Source organism: Lynx canadensis, chromosome B3 (genome assembly GCF_007474595.2).
Source record: "Lynx canadensis isolate LIC74 chromosome B3, mLynCan4.pri.v2, whole genome shotgun sequence".
Taxonomy (NCBI): Eukaryota; Metazoa; Chordata; class Mammalia; order Carnivora; family Felidae; genus Lynx; species Lynx canadensis.
The window spans coordinates 13,860,547-13,880,628 of record NC_044308.2 but is presented as its reverse complement, the minus strand read 5'-3'; positions in this window follow the sequence as shown (position 1 = coordinate 13,880,628).

Genomic DNA, 20,082 nt, shown 5'->3' with positions numbered 1-20,082 from the left:
CATAAATTGATTAAAAAAAGAGAGAGATACCAACGGCACTATCTACTGCATTGCAAATATTTATTTACTTTCCAATGAAACTCAAAGGTCCTCCAGTAGGAGCTCATAATAAAAACAATCATGTTTAACTCCTCCTTCTCCTAATACTAACGCTAGTTCTAGAAGAGAATAGCTAATAAATAAATGTTAGCTGAATGAATAATGCATGAATGGCCTTGGGTCAACCGTAGTATCTCTAAAAGATGAGAGTTAACAAGGAGATAACTAATATTATTTCACTAATTTTAGAAAGCCTGGAAGCTTAGGGTCCTATCTGTGTTTCAATCCACTACAGGATTAGCAATTATGTATTACATTCCACTAACGACCAGGCTTTGATTCATAATTACATATTTTTTTTTCTATGAAGGGAAAACCAGTTATGAAGGTGGAAGTGATAATGATGCCGAAAAAATGAGGGAAGTCCTAAATAGTTGGAACATTCAAATTATGGAAAATCATAATCTGAGTGTGTGTGTTAGTCAAGTTCGAGTTGAAGTTAAAAAAGATTTGAGGGGAAAAAAAAACAACAATAAAGTGGAAATTCAGTTGAGAAATGGATGTCAAGTCTTCACGACACATCTTTCATCGCTGTTCCTCTTTATCTCAAAAACCACGTTGGTAGCATTCGGTCCCAAATTTCCAAGCCTTGTGTTTCTCCTTCACTGTGATGTTATCAGCTGGAAGGGGAAAGCTGGCCATGAAACTGTTAGGTTAAGCACTTTTCCACAGGAACTTATTGCTTTAATAAGTTGGGAAAATGCTCTTAAAGAAAACGAAAATAGTCATCGAAGATTCATTAGAGGGGGGGGGGGGGGAAGGAAAACAAACCCAAAACACAATACTTGATCCTCCATAGAATTCACCCTTCCCTTCCCATTGAATGCTGCGCAGGGCCTAAGGTCTTAGCAAAGAGTAGAAGTTCAACAGCTGACTCCTCACTTGGAGGGAGAATGACATTCCTTGGCATCAGCACGGTAGGACAAGAGTACACACAGCCACTTGTGTACGGCCTGTGTGTCTTCCAGTGCCCCAGGGGGCCAGGGATTCCAAGATAAACAATGCCGCACGCAGGTAAGCACTCAATAAACATCTTCTGAAGGACGGATGAACGTCAGAAAACATGTTAATGCTCTCTGATGATTCTATTCCCTCGGTGTCGATCAAGTTCTCACCTTCCACGAGTGTATGGGAAGCAAATACAAATCACTTCCTACCCAAGAGGATTTGCAGGTCGCCTGACCTGCGGCCCCCGGCCCTCTCTAGAAGTTACCGTCCATTCGAACGGTCTTATAGTCATTCACCGATTCTGAAAGCAGTATGCAACCACACCGTAAGCATGTTTCAAGGCCTCGATGGGAAGATACGGATCTTTTCCCTGACCAGCTGGTTTTACTAGTTAACCCTATTGACAGAGGACTTACACTTTTCGAAGATACCTGTGACTAAGATCAGCTTACGGTCAAAAATAATAATACTGTGAGTGTTAGAAGCTAATAATAATATGAGTCATGCGGATACCCAATGAAAGGGAAAAGGAGACGGTTCACTTTCCCAGCAGTGAGGCTTTCTCTGGGCTTCCTGGTTTCCCGTCACCTCCCCCCCACCGTCCCATAACGCCCCACCCTTCTAGAAAGCGCAGCAAGTTTTCCTGCACAGGCTGCAAAGTTTGGATACTTTTGCATGAGGTCGTTTTAAAGTTGCAGTCCGGTGGGGTAAGAAAGGTCAGGAACGGGAGGAGGGATGGGCTCTCTACAGCCCTATTCTGTCTGTGACTAAGACAGCCAAACATTCTTAGGTTCAAAGCAATCACCCACTCACCCGACGGTCTCTCTGGATGGTTGAAAATGGCTTAAGCAAGTACATACGGGTTTAAGGAGCCGCTCAAAAGGACTGAAAAGCAGGCTGTCCACAGAGAAGCCATGTCACCGCGTTGACAAATAAGCATGGTGAGAGCAGGCAGGCGCCGGGCTTCCGGGGGGCTCACGGGCAGGGGGAGAGGAAGGCTCAGCGAGTGTGGGAATAAGAAGGACGTGTAGCATCCTCCCCGTCCCTACTATTATATAAATGTTATATTTGTCAGGCTAGCTCCCTCCCCGACCGCCCCCCAAGCAGTTCATAGACAATAAACCACCAGGAATCCCTAAAGGGTGGTAAAATGCTGACATGATTTAAGAAGGAAGACACTGATAAGAAGATAAAAATCTAATAAACAGAGTCTAGAGAACCTCGGTGCGTCTCAGGCGCTTGCCAGGGTAAGCAAAACCCTCCCAAGGAAAACAAAAGGAGCCTGAATCGCAAGGCCATTCCACTCACAGACCATCTGAAGGAGAAAGCTAAGGCCGTGACCTCTGCAGGCTGCAGTTATGAGCGCCCTGACAAGAAAATATTTGATTTGGTTCAAGAAGCAAAATCAGTCACCGGATTTTTTAATATCGTTTTTTTGCTTCGGCAAATAAATAAAATAAAATAAGATAAAATAAGATAAAATAAAATAAAATAAAATAAAATAAAATAAAATAAAGTAAAATAATGTCTTTTGTTTGTCCTTGAGAGTCAGTTGGGTGCCCATGGTCAATATTCCTCCCACTTAGGTAGTTTCTTCTGTTTAACTTGGCCTTCATTTCGTCTTGGATTTTCATCAACCCCAGGAAAAGGTGGATTCACAGGCCCATCGATTTTGCTTTTTTAATTAACACAAGGCTCCTGAAGGCTAATCTCAAGTTTCTCACGTGAACCTGCAAATATGTAAAGACGGACATTCTCTACAGGAACCGCCGTGAGAGAGCCTGCGACGCTGTGAGTTTATGGCTGAAGATTTAGGAAGTACTCGGGGAGTTTATCTGGGCCTTTGAAATCTAGAACAGAGAATTTTATAACAAACTGCTGCTTAGACTCCCACACTAACTCAAAACAAAACCTACGAGACGGTTGCAATTCTGGGCAATTTTGCTGCAACATTGATAAAACATATGCCATAGGAAATATTTATGTAGCTATGCGTGTGTTTGGTTCTTAAGGAAAATAAGGAGAATAAGAAGAAAGAGGAGAAACCCCATGGAGATTTTGAAAGGCTCTTCGAGTACATTTGTAGGAGATTCAATGCTTATGGACACTAGTTTAGATTATATTTAGTTTAATTTCAAGATTCATGGCTTTCTTTTGTGTTTTGTTTTGTTTTTTTGCTCTTATAGGCAAGAACTGCGTTTATGTTCATCAGGCATAATTAGATGATTTTTTAAACTTTGTATTATTTTTTTAACGTTCATTTATTTTTGAGAGAGACAGAAAGCGAGTGGGCGAGGGGCAGAGAGAGAGGGAGACACAGAATCCGAAGCAGGCTCCAGGCTCCGAGCTGTCAGCACAGAGCCCGATGCGGGGCTCGAACCCACGGGACCGTGAGATCATGACCTGAGCCGAAGTCGGACGCTTAATCCACTGAGCCACCCAGGCGCCCCTAACTTATTTTTTAATATTTACTTTTATTTTCTCCAAGAGGACAAACAGGGGACAGAGGTAGAGGTGGGCATGATCTGGAAGGAAATAAAGAAGACTTACCAGTGCAGAGGTGAAAACACAATAATCTGGGTAGAATGAAGGAACGACTACGAGCAGCGGGAGAAAAGGCGAAAGAACGGACCGGTTTCCGTGTCTCCTCATCCCCTGGGCAGGTGTCAGGAAGCAAAGCCGGGTCACAGAGCAAGCCTTGAGAATTATCCTAAGCACATAGGGCCCAGAAGCTCTTCAGGGCCATTGGATGACCAAAGATCCAGGAGGAGACAGGTGAGGCCAGGCAAGGATGAGAACGTTGCTCTTTGAAGGAAGCACTTTTCATAAGAACAAACATACTTAAAATAGATAATTTTTTTTTTAATCACGACGATACACGTTTCAAATTGGAGAAGAGGTTCAACGACTTTGTCATCGATCTGAGACCATGTTTCCTGTGGGCTTTTGGAAGAGTCTATTCACGTTGCTCTCTTACCCAGATGACCTTCACGTTACAGCATATACACAAGGCGGCCAGATCCTGACCGTGGAGATCCTGCCATCTTTGAGCACGAACACGGGTCAAGATAGGCTGCGATAGACTTGTTCGCAAAGTCGACAATGAGAAGAAACAACACCAAATTGGGCAAAATTAGACAACTCGGAACCTTGGCGTCAGAAATGTGTTAATGTGCTTCTTGTTTTTCAGACTTGGGCAGCTTATACTTGGGTTTGCCAGCCCTAATGCGATCCTCCCGGGTAGTAACACGTAGTTGTAAAAACTGTGTAATCGTAACCATGCTGTTTGGAGGTCCTGTATTTAGAAAGTGCATTAAAAGCATAAATCCTGGAATCAGGCAGCCTGGGTTCAAATCTTGGCACCATGATTACCAGCTGGATGACCTTGAGCAAACTGAAATTTACTTAACCGCTTGAGACTCAGTTCCCTCATTTATAAACTGGGATAAACATAATACTTATTTCATGAGAAGTAAGTGTGTTAATTTAGATACAGTACTTAAAACATAGTAACAAATAGCTATTACTGGTTTTTTTTTTTTTAGTTATAAAAGGAATATGTGCCTGTCAAAATCTCATAGGATGCAGAAATGTATTTAAAAAGGAAAAAGTGATATATTAATGCTGACATCTGGGGATGATCACTGTTTTTCCCAGTTCTTATTCATTGTGTGTGCATGTCGTTTTTTAAAATTGGAATTATAGCGCATGCATGGCTTTATTTCTCTTATCTTTTTCTCAGTAAATATCATAGATAGATAACTAATATTCTCTCATACGGATGTAAGAAAGTTTAATCAAACCCGCTGGGTGTTTGGATGCTTTATAAACATACGCCATGATAAGCAATGCCAGATTGGACATCTTTCTGTACAATTTTATTCCTGTTTTTCTTATATACATTGGGTGATGAAAATTAAATATTGCCTTATTACGTGGGGAATGCCAAAATAAAAGAAAATGGTCATTAAATGGTTTCAACTTTGAAAGCAGGCACACAGCCCAGGCTGAACCCTTCTGAGGTCTCCGTTAAAATTTGAGAGTATGAATACACCTATCTCTCCGCATCACTTCTCTCTTTCCATAATCAATCCTTTGGATTTCTTGAAATTCACCATTTAAATCTTTAAAGACCTAGCTTAGAAAGGTTTGTACACCTTACCATCCATAAGCTTAATTAAAAACTAATACAAACCGCTTGATTTGATAACATAGATACAAATGAAGTAGATATCTCAACCGAATGAGCAATATTGAGGCTCATTTGGAGACTCTATTATTACCACCTAAAACTGCGAACTAAAATGGATAAGATCTGCCCCTCAAACAACCCACTTCGATATGCGGTGCATAATGACATTTTCTACTGTGTTGTATAATGACTTCTGGGCTGAGATGTTTCCACACTGCTCGATGTCATGAAACGTCATGGGTCATAAAAAATTCTACTACCTCTACTTGAGATTAGGGATATTGATGATACAGAATGTCAGTTTTCAGATTTCAACCTCTTAATTGAAGGCTTCTTCCTAATTCCCAGGATGCGACTTGATTTCTCAAATGGGGTTATCATTATGGTTTCAAGGAGGCTGAACACTAGCCTTTCAGGCCATAGGAATGAGTTCTAATTTCCAAAAGATCTACAAATATTCATGAACACATCCTTAGCAGTTCTTTTTCAGCACAAAAGTCACTTAACGTTAAGTATATGGAGTATTCTAAGTGAAATTTGAGTTTTCCCAAATCTGGGTAGTATGGATTTTGCCTACAAAATAATAACTTTGAAAAATAACATTTTGGGCGTGCCTGGGTGGCTCAGTCGGTTAAGCATCCAACTTCGGCTCAGGTCATGAGCTCACGGTCTGTGGGTTCAGACCCCGCGTTGGGCTCTGTGCTGACAGCTCAGAGCCTGAAGCCTGCTTTGGATTCTGTGTTTCCCTCTTTCTCTTGCCGTTCCCCATTTGTGCTCTGTTTCTCTCTCTCTCTCTCTCTCTCTCTTTCTCTTTCCCTCAAAAATAAACATTAAATTTTTTTAATAAAAAATAAGAAAAATGAAAAAAAAACCTTGTTAAGAGAAAGGTTAAAAATAAAAATCTCAAATGTATTTATAGAGACAAAGTAAAAAGATAAAATGTGAAAATAGATATAAAAACAGCAAAATAAACTGCTGGACGAATAATCGAACTCCTTAAGTTCAGATCAAATATATTTTGTCACCCACGTGTGCTGTCATTATCATTTTAAAGAAACTCATTATTACTTGATAATCGTTGAATATCAAGAAATTCTCTGAAAAGAAATAATTACCAAATGCGTCTGAAAATGTGAGCCCTTTTCAAACAATATTTAAGAGGTCTTTATTTATGCACTTTTCTAGAGTAATGAGAAGCAAGATGTACATACTTTTTTATTTCAAAAAGCGTTGTTTTTGGGACATGCCAAAAATTACCAACATAACTATAATATTTTCCTTATTTCTACTTCTTTCAAACAGACTTCATCTCTTTGAAAGTGACAAAAGTTCATCATTTGTTCATTCACTTCTTCATAGCGTGACAAACACAAACATAAAAGAGAGTCATGTCATATATATTATTTTGCAATTTTTTTATGTCTATTTATTTGGGGGCAGAGGAAAGAAAGAGGAGGGAGAAAAAATCCCAAGCAGGTTCCATATAACCAACACGGAGCCCTACATGGGGCTCGAACCCACAAACCTTGAGATCATGGCCTGTGCAGAAACCAAGAGTCGGATGCTCAACTGACTCAGCTACCCAGGTGCCTTTGCAATTAAAAAAAAAAAAAAAAACTTATCAAAATTATTGGTTCCTTTTCCATACCACAATCTTATTTTTTGTTAGCGTTTTTATTTATAAGTGAATAGAGACTTTTTTTTTATTTTGAGAGAGTGTGTGCATGCATGCATGAGTGGGGTGGTGGGAGCAGAGAGAGAGAGAGGGAAAGAGAAAGAGAAGGAGAGAGAGAGAGAGAGAGAGAGAGAGAGAGAATCTTAAGCAGGCTCCACACTCGGTGTGGATCCCAATGTAGGGCTCAATCTCGTGACTGTGTGATCATGACCTGAGCCAAAAAAACCAAGAGTTCGAGTTAGATGCTTCACCAGCTGAGCTATCCAGGACCCCCTAGAGACTTCCTTTTGACATCTTACTGATAACTGGTTGACGAGTAAAAATGATATGGAGGGTTCTTTAGAGGAAATTTGATATTGAAAGGATACTAAATAATTGTCTGCACTGGATTAACGATGCCTTCATCATGTTCTACATAGGTAAGCAACAGGTGCCGACACATTTGCAATCCAAGATAAGCCGTAGGTCTTCCTGATTTCATAATTGCCTACTTCCCTTTGGCAAAAAACAGAGAGAAAAGACTGTATTTCCACGAGTACTATCTAGGAGGACCTACTTAGGGTTGCGCAGGACAAATTCCTGAGAAATCAATTGGGACAGAATCCGGGAGAAAGATGGGCTCCTCAGTTACACGGGCCACTCCTACCCTGAGCAGACTAAATGCATTTCTCCAGCTGCTGTGACAATGACATGTGGCCTGGAGTGTGGAAGAAATGGCTCAAAGGTCATGGTCCTTATTCGAGTGGAAGCCAAAAGCTGGATCTCCTTATTTCTTCCTCTCACCATGTCCCAAGAAGGCAGGCTTCTCTAATCACATCGTGAGTCCCATGATCTGTCATCATATGCAGAGTAAGCCCCCTGAGACAAAACATACCATCATAACCTTCCAAAGGGGTAATGCCTCTGTGTTATTGCTAAACAGTTAATCCAAATTCCCCTCCTCTCCTCGTCTTCCCAAAGAGTTTCAAAGTACTACTCCGTGAAAAACTGAGACATGTGTTTGCTCTTTTCTCATAACCAATGAGAAGATACGGGTCTTGATGTCGAGGTATGGAAGAAAGCAAACTCTTTTGCCCAAAGGGGCGGAAATGGATGGGAAGAAAGAGGAAAAGACACTATGTAAAAATAAATCTAAAGACCCAATGAGTTTGATTCCAGGTAAAGAATCGGGCTGATCTCTAAAACATCTGATGCCAAAGACCTCCCACCCGAGTTTCTCATGTTCTGTATTAAGTCTTTACATTAGAACCCAATTTAGAATAAATTTGCTTTAATGCCCTCCCTTCCTCCACATGGCAGACTTACAATTCCATAAACTGCTCCCTTCCTTTGCTTGCTTTTCCTCTTCTCCCCCCACCGCTAAGTGTGTATTCTTAGGCTCACGAAGAAGTAAGAGTCAGTTATTGTACACAAATCATCTCCTGGCTGAAGTTTTTTGGCGGCAGCCAAGAGAGGAGAAGGGGAAAAAAAATTAGAAAAATTTCAATTTCAGGACCATTATTATTTTCATTAATCATAAGAGGCGCTGTCACCCCTGTCCTTATTCTTTAGAAGGAGATCTATTATACGGTCCATTTAGTCCAAGCCATATTACCTCATATGTTTTCCTGGCTGACCAAATAAGACTTAAGAGATAAAACAATTTACTGTTCATTATGATCCGTGTCCCTGGAATCAATCTATTAACCTACATTAACTGGATATGTGACGATATCTCACATGCACGCTTCCTCAGTTTCAGGAAAAGGCGAGAATATGGGGTGGGGGCCGAAAGAATGAGGGAAAAGGAGAGGGAAGGAAATCAGGGCCCATAAAGTGCAGCAGACGTATAATTTGCCAACCGAATACAACTTCATTTTCCTTTGCCCGCTGCTGCGCCCCCCCGCCCCCCACATCGCCACACAGCCCCTGACCTGTAAAGAAGTCTAACAAATTGGCTTCTATTGTGGAGCCAAAAGGTGCCATCAGAGAAGGGACGGTTCACTGGTCCTAAAGTATGATGGGAAATCTCAGGCTGGAATAAAGAGCCGCCGTTTTATGAAGTTAACCCATTAAGGTTAAAAGCAAGCAGGAAGCTCCGGCCGGTGGGCCAGCAGCACCCGGGAGGAGAGAATCCCTCCACCCTTCCCCTTCCAACGCAGGGAAGGCAACACCAGGTGAAGGAAGAGCCACACCAAGTTAAAATAAAAATCAACGTCGTCCCGCTATCATAAGCAACAAAAATCCCCCTGCAGTGTCCGGGGCAGGCCCTCTGTTTCCTGCTCTCTCTCTCTCTCTCTCTCTCTCTCCATGGATGACGGATCATAAGCAGCTCAAGAAAAGGAAAGGCATCTATGGGCAGCCTTGATGTCCCCCTGTAAGGCACTATAACTTTCGAGTAGACGGTAGAGAGGTTGAGGTGACGCACTCATTACGACGCGAGTCTGGGACCTTATGTATCCTACCTTTGCGACTGCTTGTTGAGAGCTCATCTGGGTGTTGACTTGCATGCTGTAAATTTCCCTCTGAGACTCCAGAGCCCGAACCATGGCTGCCCCTCCCACAGGCAGGTCCCTGTATACCCAGCACAACGGTCCAGACCATCCAAGTGGCCAAGGACCCGAGTGTCGTTAACTCACAGCCAGAGCAGACTGTGCCCAGTCTGGGTGAGCCATCATCTGCTTCCATTGTGGGACAGAGCCCAAAAAATTCTGACTGTATTCATTGCCATCGGCATGGGTGATTTGCGTCACCATTACCGTGAGAACCCGGGATGGCGGGATAGAAATACAAAACTCTGTTCTTCATTCGACCTTCTCAGCCCTACGAAGGAGAAAGACCTGTCTGGTATCAGCTATTCCTTAGCTTAGGGCACATTTGGAATGGGAAAACTTCCATGCAGGTGGGGCTACGGGTGAGGGGTGAGGAGTGGGGATGTATTTCTTGGCAGCTGTGCATGAGTTACTGCTTACTGATCTGTCTTGTTCCAGCGAAGAGGAAATGGAAGGCATCTGGCATTATTGGGGAGTCATGCTTTTCCTATCTTAGCACAAGGCCGGGATCACACAGACGTTACTCACAAACATGAAAAATGCTGAAGAGCTATAGAGTTACTTTGTGCGCTGGAGACCTCACTCTACCTTCTCCTGGGTGTTCATGGGTGCATCTCCGGGCCAGGCCAATGCAGTCATATTTACTTTGGCCCGTGTCAAGAGAACCATTTTTTTTTAAAGACCACGAGGCATCTCTTCCACTCGAAAATACACACGCAGTCCCTTCCTCCTTTCTCCAGAAGCACTGACACAGAGAGAGAAACACACACAAAAAAGGTAAACAAAGCTAACAGCAGAAACATCTTCATACCCTTCATTTCTCCACAAAGTTGTTGACATGAGAAAAAGTAGCTTGAACTGTATTTCTGCACAAGCTTCTAAATCACTTTACACATGCTGTATCAAAGTTTGGAGTGGTTTTTTTTTTTTTTTTCATTATCTCTCTCTCTTTATTTTCCCTTCACTGAAAGTAGGGAATGCATCCTTTACTTTCTGTAACCACTGTGTCAGAGAGAGAGAGAGAGAGAGAGAGAGAGACAGAGACAGAGACAGAGAGAGAGAACAGGCATTCCACAAGTGTTATGGAACCAGGGAGAAGTTTGTATGCTGCAGGTCTGCTGACAAGAGCTCTTCAACAGGGCTTGACTTGATTCTGGTAACCATCTCCATTTGGGTGTTGTTTGAGCTCTTCTGATTGAATTGGCCTGACTCTTTCCTTCTAGTACTTTTTACGGGGAGTCATTATGTCTTAAGACCCTTAAAGGAAGGTACGCTTCAACGGGAAGGGGAAGGCTGGGCCTTTGGGGGCCATTCCAGATGTCGTATCCGTAGGAGTCCATAGTCATGAAAGTATTTTAAATATTTTCAGTGCTTTTTTTTTTTTATGCGCTTGTTATACTCTGTCAAAGCGAACTTAAGAAAATCAACGAAATTAAGTGCATTGATCCATTCAACACATATTTATTGTCTAGCTTATGACACGTTACAGGCAGGAGAGACCGGGAAGTGAATAAGACAAAGTCGCTACCTTCCCAGAGCCTAGATTCCAGCGGGGTAGGGAGACAATAACAAACAGAGGAGTCCACAGTAAGCCAGCTGGTGATAAGAGATCTATGGGAGAAAAATAAAGCACGGGAAAGAGGATATGGGGCCTCAGTGTGTATCTAGGGGCACGGGAAGGATACAGTGTATATTGATTTCTAGTCTAGATACTTACTGCTGCACAGTGAATCACCATAAAATCTACTGGCTGAAAAAAAAAATGTCTTCTTTCTCATGATTCCACTGGGACTCAGCCGGGCAGTTCTCAGTTGGGATCTGCATCCGATTGCAGGCACTCAGCAACCAGAACGGGAGTCATCGAAGAACTGAACGGGCTGGATGTTCAAGGTAGCTTCTCTACTCACCCGGCTGTCAGGTGGATTCTGGCCAGACACACTCTCCCTCTGCATGATGTCTCCATGTGGCCCTCCTGGGCTTCCTCGCGGCCTAGGGCTCAGAGAGTCAGGCTTCTTATATGTCATAGAGCAAGTACTGTAAGAAGTCCAGGTGACCTCACTTGAAAGGTACGAATTGCCATTTCTCCCATGTTATGTTGGTCAAAAGCAAGCTGTAGGGTCCCTCTGATATAAGGGGTGGAACAGAAGATGTGGTTCGTCGGAGGGCCATCTTTGCAAAGTAGCCGCCATAACCGATAAAGGGGTGGCCCCACTGATATGGCGACAGGGGGGAAGAACTCTAGGGAAGTGAAAGAGCCACCTGTGATATCCGTAGAAGAGATTTCCAAGCAGGGTGAACAGCACGTACAAAATCCTGAGACAGGAGTGTCCGTGATGTGTTTGCGGAAGGCACAGAGGCCAGTGTGGCTGATGTAAAGTAAACTTAGTGAAGAGAATCGGGAATTTGGTCAGAAAAGGGAGGGAGGGGCAGAAAATGGATAGCCTTAGTGGTCACCGCAAGGATTGGGGGTCTTATTTTGAGTTATACGAGTAGCCAATTGATTTTAAGCAGAAGAAGGATGAGGTCAGTTTTCTAGCTAAGGAACTATTCATCTGTGAGAGTTTCTACCTCAACAACCACTCTGTTAAAAGCATCATGGGGTAACCAAATGAAAACAACGTGGAACAGAGAGAGGCCTAGTCTCACAGTTTCAGGCTCACCGGAAACCCATCTTCTGAAAACTATTTAATTTTAATTAATGGCTTTAGATGCTCCACTTGCAAAATCAGGGGCTGGGCCTGATAAATGGCTTCAACAAGAGCTCAAAAGCTAGTCCCAAGAGGGACGGGGTGGTCCCATTGACCTTCCCTGTTTCAATCTGAGAAGCATTGTTTTGTCCTGCTTCATAGATTGGACTTTCCACGTAAGGTTTTGTTTGAAGACAGATTTTGCCATTAAGTACATCCAAAAATCCACTGGGCTAGACCAACCCTAAATTCCTTTGAGCTTAAAACTTCTAGGAGTCTGTTACGATGCACCCAGATTATGGGCACGTTGAACCGAAGATAAAATATTACTAAAAATGCGTGTGGGGGCTTGACTTCTATTCAAGCAGAAGTAATACTTAAAAGTTTCTTCTGGGAGCTCCCAGATAACCTCACCCTGGGACACTCCCTCTGTGTATTCCTGTGTATTTCTCCTTGAGAGATGGGGAAACAAAACACTCTAGAAGGATTGGCAAGTAGGAGGGCCAAGACAAAATGCTTGTATAATTAAGACCAAACCTGAAGTTTTGGAAACTGGGAAGTCTATACCCCTGGGGGCTTTCAAGTAGCTTTGTTTCCTAGGTGGAGCCTGGAATTTGCTTACCAGGCAGACCCTCTGTTTATAAGGGGAGGGGCCATTTTGGTGAGACCTCTTAATTAACCTTTGGGGAAACTTCCGTGCTTCATAGCTGGTCGGTGCTGAAAACAGAAGGGTCTGGTCGAGCTGCGTCCCCGTAGAGCCCCGGTGGATCACTATTTCTAGAATAGTTGTGGCTTCTAGAGTGTGGTACTTCCCATACCCCCCAGGGTTTTTAGTAAAGTGCTTCCAAGAGTCTAGTCGAGTGTCAGAGGTGACATGGGCAATTAGGGAAAATGGTGCGCATGCCTTCCAAGGGGCCAGAGAGAAGACCCCTGGTGCCCAGGGAGCTCTGATCTCAAAGGGGTCATCGGTGGAGTATAAGCTCCACGAGAGGAACGGCTGCCATGTTGACATTTGTGCGATTAGTCACAGCAGGTCTCAGAGCACGCCCAAGGACTGCCTGCTTTCCGAGGGCCCGGAGACCAATGGCAAGCAGAAGAGGGTGGCACAGACTTGTCACAAGGCACAGTGAGGCAGTCACAGGGAAGCAGGCAGAAGGGGGCGGGGGCAGAAATTATTCTCATGTCCTGAAAGTCCTTCGTAGACTCAACCACTGTGATTAAATAATAATTTGGTAACGTGTAAGGAAAAAAGAGAGATCGCTTGATATCTTAGCTTGATACCTGAAACACAGGAATCACTCAATATACGGGACATGTTGTTTTGACATAGTTGTTATGATGATGGTGACAATGATGATTTATTTCGCCTTAGTCCAAAGACTAGATCAACGCAGTCCAGCAGAACTTTCTGCAGTTACGGAGATGTTTTGTATCTGTGCCGTCCCTTTTGTGGCCATCAGTGGCCTGTGGCTTTTGAGTTCTTAACAGGTGGCTGGTTCAGGGGCTCCCGGGTGGCTCAGTTGGTTAAGCGACTGAGTCTTGATTTTGGCTCAGGTCATGATCTCACGGTTCCTGGGATGGAGCCCCCACATCAGGCTCCGTGCTGATGGCGTGGAGCCTACTGGGAATTCCCTCTCTCTCCATCTCTCTCTGCCTCTCTCCCCGACTTCAAAACGATGAACATTAAAATATGGTGAGTTCCAAAATTCAAATGAGTAACTAAATTTTTAATTGTCTTTCAACGAAACTGCATTGAAACAACCATAGGAGACCATACGCCTCGACTTATTTTTTTTGTTGTTTTTTTCTGTTTTTTTTTTTAGTTGATTTATTTATTTTGAGACAGCGAGAGAGAGAGAGAGAGAGAGAGAGAGAGAGAGAGAGAGAGAGGGAGGGAGAGAATCCCAAGCAGACTGCATTTTCATCACAAGCGCGATGCAGAGCTCAAACTCATGAACCATGAGATCGTGACCTGAGCCAAAATCAAGAGTTGGACACCTAAAATTAAAAAAAAAGGAACGGGGGCACCTGAGGGGCTCAGTTGGTTGAGCTTCCGACTTCAGCTCAGGTCATGATCTTGTGGTTCATGAGTTCGAGCCCCGCGTCGGGCTCTGTGCTGACAGCTCAGAGCCTGGAGCCTGCTTCGGATTCTGTTCCTCCCTCTCTCTGTTCCCCTTCCCAACTCTCTGTCTCTCCAAAATGAATAAGCATTTAAAAAAAAATGTAAAACAAAAATGTTGGACACCTAACTGACTGAACCAGTTAGGCACCCCGGCCTGGACTTACTCTTTAGGGTTAGGATTGGAGCATCTCTATTTTTTTAAACCTGTAGTTGTAGAATTTGCATCAGCATTGCATAGAGGACATGTTAAAACACAGACTGCTGGGTCCCAATCCCAGAGTTTCTGACTGAGTGTGTTTAGTGGATGGCCCGTACGTTTGCATTTTAGCCAGAAATGCTGGTGTTATTGCTCTGGGGATGAGACATTGAGAACCAGGGCTTTAGAGCCATCCGTGTTTCTCAATTTGAAACGCACATGGGGGACGGGTGCCCAGGCTGTGTCCCAGAAAAACGAAACCAGAATCTTTAAAGCTTGAGGTGACTTCCCGGCACAGCCCAGAATTCCGTAAAATTCTTAAATCAGGGGGGCACGTGGACTTAGGTCAGTGCTTCTCGAATGGTAACGTGCTTACGCCTCACCTGGCGATCCGGAGAAAGAGAAAATTCCCATGCTGGTAGGTCTGGGACAAGCCACAGGGGTCAGCTGCAGAAGCTCCCAGCCTATGTGGATGCCGCCGGTCCAGGGCCCGCACTTCGAGTAGCAAGGTTCCACGGCCCTTGCCGTCGATTCCAATCTTTGCATTCCGAGATCCTGGAACAGAGCAGGATGTGTGAATCCTGGCATGTCTGCCCAAGCCTAGCGCTGCCGGAGGAGGATGAAACAGCACAAACAGTAAGGACAGGACCGGCTAGTCCTAGGAAGGAGGAAAGAAAAGTGTCCCCCCGCCCCCACCAGGCAGCTGGGCCTCCCAGGGTAAATGACACAGGGGAGCTCCTTCCTCCGAGCAGGAGGGGGGAAGGGAGCACCAGAGGATCGCCATCCTATAGCTTATAAGGCCCGGTGTGGTTCGAAATCAAAGAAACCCGCTCCGCTCGCTCCCAGCCGAGGGAGGAAGGAGCTGGAGACCAGGCCGCCCGGTGGTTAAACCGGGCGGCCCCGTGCTTACAGCTGTCAAGTTGCCCGGCGTTAAGATCCTTTAAATTAAGAAAGAAAACCAAACACTGAGGGCTCCATTACATGATTGGATAATAACCAAGGGGCAGTACAGTACTTGTAATGTCAAATAAAAAGAACGCTTAATGTTTCTTCTTCTCATTTCGGGTCAAAGTTGAGTCACAATTGAAGCCTCCGAGTTTAGCGGTTGATAGCGAGTCAAGGAGAAAAAGGATGTAGCAGAACACCAGAGAGGGTCCCAGGAAAGACGTGGCAGCCTGGAAAGCCGCTGCGCCAGCCCTCGGGTTGTTGGGAGTTCTTTGTGTTGTTTGCTTTTTGGTGTTTGGTGTTGTTTGTGTGTTTTCCAAGGGGAGAGGATAAGCCTTCCGGTCCTCGGAAGTTGATCAGCCGATCAAAACTACTCTTTTGCAAAGCTGCATACCCCTTACAGTCATATAATGAAACAGAAAGAAAAAGTTTTATTTCTGTGCAGTTTTAATCCCCCTACCATGAATAGAAACGATATCTGATAATGATGATTGCCTGGTGGTCTGTGTGTGTGTGTGTGTGTGTGTGTGTGTGTATATACCCTTCACCGACTGAGCCCCCCGGGTGCCCCCGTTGTAAACGGGTACTTAACAGCGATGCAGATAAGCCAAGATGAATTTCTTCAAACCCGTTCACTTAGAAAATCTTTTAATTCTCTTTTTGCCTTCTCTCTTTCACTCTCTCCTAAACACACACACGAAGGCCTGTGCGCGCGCACACACACACACACACACACACACACACACACACACACAGAGTTACCTACGCGCATAGTTGACGTTCTAGTTTCCCAGGATGCCGCAGAGAGGGGACTAGTGCAGGCATGCAATGCGTGTTTTAAAGACAGAACCCAAAGAAGTTCCTCGGCAACCTTGTTTTCCGCTGAATTTAGAATTTCCTGTGAGAACATTTCTCTCTTGTCTCCAGTAAAAATGACTCTATTTGTTCTTTTTCAGGGACCCCCAAGGGTCCTGTCCCAGCACAAAATGAATAATGATGCTTTATTTTTCATAGTACCTTTTCCCAAGAAGCTCACGGTGCTTTAGAAAACTGATCTCATCAATCTTTCAAACGCCCTTGAGAGATAGAAAGCAATAGTCTCAACCCCATTATACAGGTGAGGAAACTGAGGTGTGCTGGGTGAGCTCTTAATGGCAGAGCCTGAACAAAGCTAATTGACCTTTCCTAAATCGGCCTCCTGAGGGCACGCAAGCCTTCCTCTTTAATGTGTCCTATGTGCGAATGCCCGCTGGCATAAAGCATTCATTTCAAAAGTTCCAGAGAACGTCTCTACTTTTTTTTTTAAATGCATTATACCAACTATAACTGAATTGTCTAAATGGTTGGCCAATGATACAGATTGCACTAAATAAATGTGTATGAATGCATATGCACGCATGCTGACTCCATATGTATAATGAATACTGTTTGGGTTAGCGAAGTTTCCTGAACACATTTTTAACGTGTTTTGAAAGACAAGAGCCCACTCCAATCTGTTGGCCTCAAGACGAAGCTGAAATACCTCCTTGTGGGGGGTCTCTCTTTTCATACCTTGACACTAGTTGCAGATGTTGGCGTAGTCCGAGAAATACAGTGACAGAATTGAGACCTCAGAGACAATCAGTGGCTGTCTGTCCTTGCATTCGTCACTCTTTTCTTCAATCCCAACTCAAGCAGTGTTCACACGCACCCCGGAAAGAGGTGCAAGGCTCACTGAAAAGTGTGAGCTCTTGGCATGAATAACATGGCCACGTTCCCCAACCTTGGTCCCCCTCCTCTTTGGGTGCCAGACATTTTTTTTGAATATTTCTTTATTTTGAGAGAAAGAGAGAGAGAGAGAGAGAGCACGTGAGTAGGGCAGAGAAAGAGGGAGAAAGAATTCCAAGCAGACTTTGCACTGTCAGCACAGAGCCAGACGTGGGGCTCGATCCCACGAACCGAGAGATCATGACCTGAGCTGAAACCGCAAGTCAGAGGCTGAACCCACTGAGCCACCCAGGTGCCTGGGTCCCAGCCTTTTAAAAAGTAGAGAACTTAACACTTGGAACTTGGGACTTGTCATGGGTAGGCTTCAAGCGTGGTGATTGTATTGAAACTTGATATAAACACTTGACTTACGATGCTCTGTGACTAGACCTGTTCGGGAGTTTAAGGCAATGTAATTGATGGCACTCTTCCAAATGCTGGGAGAAGCTCCTGGTAGCTGACTTGTCAAGAGAAAGGCAGCTCATGAGGAAGGTAATTCAGGATATGTTAGGTTAGGGACATCACAGGTGATTGGAAAGAAGTTAAAGGACACTAGAGAAAACAGATGAATTCAGCTGGTGTCGATTTCTCAGATGACTGAGCACCTAAAGATTCACCTTTGTTCCTCACCCAGTACCAAAACAATGAGAGGACCCCCACCCCAGCAGCCAGCAAAATGTCATTTATTCCTTCATGCATCTTTTTCCCTCTTTTGAGCAGTTGGATACCATCTAATTAATATCAACCTTACCTTTACAATTTGTTAGGGGTGAATCTCTGTCTTCAAAGAAGAAAGAAAGTTGCCATCTTGCTTCCCTCTCTGTGTTGGGGGGGGGGTCCCTGACCTCAGGGTGAACACTTGTAGGTCTGGAGCTCACTGCTTCGTAAGAAAGCCCACTCCCCTTCTACTGATGGAAAATTCTTTCTTATTGAAAGCCCAAATCTCCTTCCCTGTCATTTCTACTCATTTGTTCCAGTTTGGTGTCTGGATCAATATAAGTGTCTTCCTTTTTCAAGTATTTAAAAGCAACAGAGAATTGCCCCGGCCACCCTTCCAATCTCTTTTCAAATGTTTCAACGGGCCATCCTTCTATTACTTTTTTCTTGAGTCAATTCTATGGTATGTTAAGCATTAATATAAGGAAAATAAAGGGCAGCACTTTTTAATTAAATATAGAGTTAACTCACCGACTTAGACTCACACACAATTCCTGAGGAAGATCACAGAGGAATAACATGGCGATTGGGGAAGGACATCTAAGCTTTTTATAGCTAAAGAAGATGAAAGGAATATTTCCAGCAGGGTGGGGGCTAGAGATGGCCCAGGCTTAAAAAGACATTGGGTAACTGAGACTGAATTTAAACAACACTAGAGAATAAAACGATTGGGGGAAAAAAAAAAGATAATTATGTCTTCCAACAATTACCCTGGCTATGAAGCAAAATTAGCATAGTCCTTTCTAATTTAAATGTGTTGAAAGTGGCTGAGCATGAGAGCAGAAAATTACAAGGTTTACGACACAGGCTTTGGTTAAAGTGATAGCAATCGGATTATTGTAGCTCTTTTCTGCTGATAGCAATGATTATAAAGTTACCTATAAATATTAACCGTTTAATGCTAGGTGAGGGTTTACTTTGCCGGCAAGGACACGGTCATTCCAGACTTCAAGTGGCCTTTGTGGATTTTGCTCTTACTTAGTTTAATTTTGGTGACTTTTAATGGATCACTCATAGGTTGAACTGCTTTTTGAGCTCCATCCCATCGTTTCTTTCCTCCCTCCCTCCTTCACTCCTTACTTCTTTCCTTCTTTCTTTCTGTTTCGGGATCCGAGAGGAAAACGAGGAAGGCTTACAGACGCCAGATACTTCTAAGCATTTTTTTTTCTCAACTTTAGCCATTGTCTCCTAGTGGGTATCTTATTACAATGTCTCAGTTTCCAATTCAGCTGTGGCTTCATTTCCAAACAAAAGTTCACCCACCTGCATAACCATCTTCAGTTTATACTGCGGCATAATTCGCTCAACGGCTGCGCCTATCACACTGACCCCTTTAATTATCTGGCACTCTCTCGTGCCTCTTCATATTGCCGTATTTTACGCAGGAGAATTCACGGCGCCGATACTTTGTATATTACACACCCTCCCATCTAACCCCACAGCGTCACACATACTTTTGGTGAGTAAATTTTGCTTCAAGATCTGAAGTGACATGGCAATTTTCTTCCTGTGCGGGCAAAGTCAACAAACAGGTTCACATTGAAAAGCAAACATTAATCAATAGTTAAAGGTTAGGTGGGCTGTGTAGGCAACTTAATTAATAAAAGATGTAACCCAGAGTTTCTTCACCTCGGCACTATTAACATTCAGGTCTAGATAAGTTTTTTGTGGCAGGGCTCCGTCCTGTGCTCTGAAAGACCATGAGCGTGCCTGGCCTCTCCCCGCTAGGTGCCAGTAACAGCACCCCATCGCCCAGTTGTGACATCCAAAATATCGCCAGTGTCTCCCCACATTTTTAGACCTGGGGGAGCAGAGGGGGAGAGGAGAATCACCCCGAATGGAGAATCCCTGATTTAACTCAATAAAAAAAATAAAAGACTCCGATTGTGGAGAAAAGAAGCAACATACTGCTCTTTATAGGATTAGTTTGTACGCCATACATGCCCAATTTTAGCCGTAGGAACTTGTAATGATCTGAATGGATTAGAAAAGTTTTGTTGAACTACCAGTGCTAACAGAACAGGAAATAGAGTTTACAGAAGATGGAAATTTACTGCTCTATTATGTCAACATCTGGAGATAGGCCCTTCATTGCAGGTCAAGGGGACTCCGCCGAACTGTCAGGGCCCGGGGCTCCATATATGTTTCGGGGTTTTTGTTTTGTTTTGTTTCCTTTTTCTTTTTCTTTTTCTTTTATTTTCTTTTTAAAATTTTCTTTTTTCTT